This window comes from Spermophilus citellus (genome assembly GCF_964194105.1).
Source record: "Spermophilus citellus genome assembly, chromosome: 1".
Classification (NCBI taxonomy): Eukaryota; Metazoa; Chordata; class Mammalia; order Rodentia; family Sciuridae; genus Spermophilus; species Spermophilus citellus.
This window is the reverse complement of record NC_138182.1, coordinates 255,680,009-255,685,474: the sequence shown is the minus strand read 5'-3', so window position 1 is coordinate 255,685,474 and position 5,466 is coordinate 255,680,009. Positions and strand designations below refer to the sequence as shown.

The 5,466-nt window shown below is 35.1% G+C and overlaps 1 pseudogene across 1 annotated transcript; it reads left to right on the top strand.

The window, feature by feature from the left end:
• Positions 1-2,193: 2,193 nt before the first annotated feature.
• Positions 2,194-3,051, top strand: LOC308653497 (ribosomal protein uL30-like; annotated as a pseudogene). Its single transcript has one exon. The product of its transcript is annotated as a ribosomal protein uL30-like (transcript).
• Positions 3,052-5,466: the final 2,415 nt, after the last annotated feature.

Sequence of the window (5,466 nt, the reverse complement as noted above, 5' to 3'; positions counted from 1 at the left end):
AAATTATTATGTAAACAGAGATAGTGGAAGAATAGAAAAAATAGTATTTAGAGATATGTATGGTTATAGTTTTTATTTTCATCATCTCTGTACCTGATGAGTGAATTTTAACTGGAGTAATCAGAATCATCTACATGATTTGAACAATGCATTCATAAAGTCAATATTAGATTTTGAAAGAGCATTGAGCCATTTTCCACATTTGCATCAGGTGTTTACGGAGTGCCCTAATCTTTGATGTTCTTTTTATCATGAGGATCTGTATCAGCTCATCAGCAGAGTTTTAGTTTAATGGTTTCATGATAGTAATTTCTATTTGCTACTGACGGGATGCATAGCCAAGATACCTTTATGGTCACCTTCTGGAATGGCAAAATGCTTCCAATAATTGTAGAATTTATGAGGAAATAATGTCTAGTATGGCATATGGCTCATTTTGGTGTTCCTGGAAATCTCTCAAGTGGACATTCCTTCATGCTCTGTTCAAGCCAAGGGCAAAATGGAAATTACAACAAATAACAGGACAATTCCATTACTTCTAAAGAGATGGATCATAACAGGGACATGCTCTAAGAAGGACTCAAACTAGGACACACATCCCATTAAAGTAAAACTTGGTATGAGGTTAAATAAATAAATGGATATTTCAAATTTTTTGGTGTTTTGTGTAACAATTTGTAGTAGAAAAGGTGATTTCAAATTAAAAAATACAATTTCTACAACAAAAACAGCTTTCAATATCTTTGACCTGCCATACACTGGATTTCTGGGTTCAAAATGAATACATAATTGCTTCTGAAAGGAAGTAACTTCAAGGTTTTTTTTTTACTTAGACTAGCCTGCCTGCCATCTGACAAATACAGCAGATTACAAAATCAAGAGAGATGGTGTGACTCTGTCCTATTCAATTCTAAAATGTAACTTTTAGAATTCAAAAAAATTCATCAAAACATGAATCATGACATACAAATCACACAGTAGATGATGCAGCTGTGTTTTTCCAAAAAAATTAATTTGACCTTTATTTTATTATTTGTTTTTTATAAATTTATTTATTTATTCTACTTTGTTATACATGACAGGACAATTTATTTCAATTCATACTACACATATACAGCACAATATTTCATGTCTCTGGTTGTACAAAAAATAGAGTTACAACATTACTTTCTGCATACATGTACTTAGGGTAATGATGTCCATCTTATTCCACCATCTTTCTTATCCCCATGCCCACTTCCTTCCCCACCCTCCCTTTTGCACTATCTAAAGTTCCTCCATTCCTCTCATGTTCCCCCAACCCCATTATGGATTAGCATGCACATATAAGAAAAAAAAATTAGACCTATGGATTTTGGGAATTGGCTTACTTAACTTAGTATGATATTCTCCAATTTCATCAATTTACCTGCAAATGCCATGATTGTATTCTCTTTTAATGCTGACTATTATTCCCTTGTGTATATATGCCGCATTTTCTTCATCCATTTATCTATTGAAGAACATATAGGTTGGTTCCACAATTTAGCTATGCATACAATTTGCTGGAATAGAATTTCAAGTTTCTCATCCTCTCTCTCTCTCTCTCTCTCTCTCTCTCTCTCTCTCTCTCTCTCACACACACACACACACACACACACACACACCATACTCTAAGTGGAGAAGTTGTAAGTTAATTTAATAAAGTAGAAATTACTCTAAATCATAAAAGATTTTGAATACTCTTCTCTGTAAAATTTTTCCTTAGCATCAAATAGATAAGGTTTGGACATGCACTTACAAAAAGAATAAAACCAATGTTATTGTTTTTGGTTTACATGAATAACTTATGGACTATTCAATAAACAATTATGTAATATATCTGATCAGTAGCTATTACTGAGAATCAAAGGGGTATAACAAAGGGGGCACAGATAACCATCTATGACAGGTATAATCAGTTTTTAATTCCTAAATAATTCTCTTTTTGTGATAATTCACCCTTAGAGACCCTCACATATATAATTTCTACTTGAATAGTGGAACTGCAGAGTTTTTATTTGTGCAGAATTCATGTCAGTACTGGTTCAGGAAATGTGTAGTCCACAGGAGGTTTAGACATGAGCATCCTGCTACAGGGCACTCAGGGCCAACGAAATGGTGCTTTAAAATCATTTGTTCTTGCACATGAGCTGTAATTGCAGCACTGGAAAGATGGTGGAGGAAGAGCAAAGAAAAAAGACCCCTTTGGTTCCAGAAAACCTCCCGAAAAACAGGAAGGCTTATCAGGCCCTCAAAGCTACCCAGGCAAAGAAGGCACTTTTGGCAAAGAAGGAGAGAAAAGGAAAAGAATTCAGATTTAAGCGACTGGAATCATTCCTACATGATTCCTGGAGGCAGAAAAGTGGCCACGTGCACATCACACGAATGGAAGTGAAACCTTATGCTTTGGAAGTACCTGATAAACATTCCTTGGCCTTTGTTGTATGCATCCAAAGAATTGATGGGGTGAGTTTACTGTGCAGAGGACCATTGCAAGACTTCGTCTGAAGAAAATATTTAGTGGTGTCTTTGGTAAAGTCACCCCCCCAAAGCCTAAAAATGCTACGAATAGTAGAACCTTATGTGACCTGGGGATTTCCAAATCTGAAGTCTGTCCGGGAACTCATCTTGAAACATGGACAAGCAAGGGTCAAGAATAAGACCATCCCCCTGACAGACAACACAATGATTGAGGAGCATCTGGGGAAGTTTGATGTCATTTGTCTGGAAGACCTCATTCATGAAATTTCCTTCCCCGGGAAGTATTTTTGGTAGATCTCTCCATTCTTGTGCCCTTTCCATCGCTCTGTTGCTCGTCATGCTACCAAAAATAGAGTGGGTTTCCTCAAGGAGATGGGCTTACCTGGCTATCCGGGGGAACGCTCAATCAGCTCATCCGCCAGCTGAACTAAACCCAGAATATCTGAAAGCTGTGCATCGGAAGCATGTGTTCTGTTGAATGGAATTGTTTTCAAGTATTTTCACAGAAGATTATGTTCTGCCTTAAGAAACTGGAAGGAAGGAATTGGGGAAGAGACAGTAGGTTATGATCATGGCAGGCACCTCTCATCACAGCCCAGTTCCAAGGAAAATTGTTTTCCACGTTGACCACCTCTGCTCTGTGGTTTAATATTGGTGAATGAATAACCCAGGCATGTGTACAAGTCTCCCTAAGCCTCTTGAAGCAGTGGACCAAGTCCAGGGGCATACTTGAATCTAGAGGTCCCAAGAGCCTTGTTTTGAAAAGACTTAAAATACTTGGGAAAAAAGCACAAAAACCAAGTTAAAAAAATCACTTGTTCTAGGCATAAATTTTGGCTTGGAAACTTACTATTTGGCATAGAAAAAATAAATTAACCCCTCCATAGAACCAAAATTGTAAGTAGGGGTAGAACATTTAAAGTAGGTGACCTGAATGGGAATTTGGCTTTAGCCAGTATGTGCAAGGGAAAATTGAATAACATGGTTGGGAAAATGTCAATCAAGTCCTGTGGCAGAAAACAGCTTCAGGAAAAAAGATATTTGACTCTTGTCCTATGTTTACTAGTGTAGCCTTACAATTCATTAAGCAAGACATAAATAAACAATGGAATATTAAATTTTATAGAGGTGTACAAAGTAGTTTGAATCTGAATATAATAAAAATAGTAATGACATCTGGAAGAGACAGTTGCATTGAACATATGTGTTTAATTCCATTCCCCTGTAAGACTCACTAAAATAACAATAAAGGCATAAAATAAAAAAAAGAATATACCTATAAATATTTAGAAACACAAACCACGTGATAGCAACAATAAAAGGAAGTCTGCTAAAGAAATAAGTAAAGGTTAGTTACAGATTTAGAAAATTAGTGGAAGTTGAATCCTCCTGTAATAATCAGGAAGAATTTTAAACTGTCTAAATGAACTTCAGAAAGATTCATACACTATGGTAGACATTGTTACAATAGAGGTGAAATTGTTCAGAAAACCTGCATTACTTAGATATCTACTTAGCAGCAGGACAAAAATTTCTGTAAATGTGGACATAAATGTAATTGCCTCTACAAGACCAGGGAGAAAATTGGACCTTATTCTTTAGAATGTATGAAAGGTAATATATATGGTACACATGTGACTTCAGAAACTTACACTAATAGAAATAGTCCATAGGCAAAAATATCTAACAAACAAATATGAGAATAACCCCTATCACAGAGCAGTTTCCTCTCTAAGCTTTGAGACAATCATAGAGGGATATGGAGTCCATCCAATCAGAAGTCTAGAATATTCCTTCCTAGGAAGTCTGTCTTGTGGAAGGAAGGAAACCAGAAGGAAATGACTAAAGGGACAGAAAGAAAGGAAGAAAGAAAAATTGTGAATTTCCATCATCCTAGTGACACAATCTAACAAAATAAAAAAATTACTTCTCTGCTCTGTGAATCTTACCACGCAGACAGTTATTGAATGTGCAGCCAAAAGGCATTCAACATTCATAAAATATTTATTTGAAAAGCAAAAGCATCAAAGAGAAACAAATAGCAAAATAAACCAATATTGTAAGGACAATTTAAGAAACAAGAGAACACATTTAAACATGTCTTGTGCTCTGCAGCCTCTGAGATACTTCCCAGTGATTCCTGCTCCCAACAGTCATGACTATGTGTAAATCTTTTCCCTTGAAAAACTTGCAATGACAAAGAAGAGTAGGTAATATTGAGGATATGACACTTTTGGGGGTAAGTTACTATCATAATGCTATTGGAGTTTCTGGTGCATGCTCAATATATAAGCTTTTATAAAACAACCCAGCTTCTATGGCAATGAATTTAAGGGTTTAATCTTTGACAACCACCAGTCATGGAGACTAGATGCCTAATAATCATAAATATTATTATCAATTAATATAAAATTAAAGAAACATGATAACTATTGGGGAATTGAACATCTTACTCCAGATTTATGACCAATATCAATGACAAGTGTGTTTATATATCTTATCTCAAAAATATGCCTTTTCTTTTTGTAACACTAGACATTATGAAAGATTGTGGGTGCTAACATGAAAAACAGGAGAGACAATTGTAATGGAGAATTTTCTGGTTTGAGTCCATCAAGTACTGAATGACTTCAGCAAAATTGTAAAAAAATATTTTTTGTCTGTAGATTGGTTTTTGAGTATTTGATTTGGGGTTAATATGACTTATGAAAACCCAGGTAATTCATCATGTCTTAAATTTTGGGTGTTATTGAAAAGAATCATACTTTTTATTGATAACCATATCATGTATCATAAATTTTCGGCACATTTGTCTTTTTAAATTGCATTCATCTTTCACTGCCTATGTCAAATGACATGTTAGCTGAAGTTCCATTGCTAATTCTTAGTAAAAACTTGGCACCAGTGACTTATTCCTAATTATCATCCCACTATCCTTTCTTTGCACCTTTTTTAAAATAAATA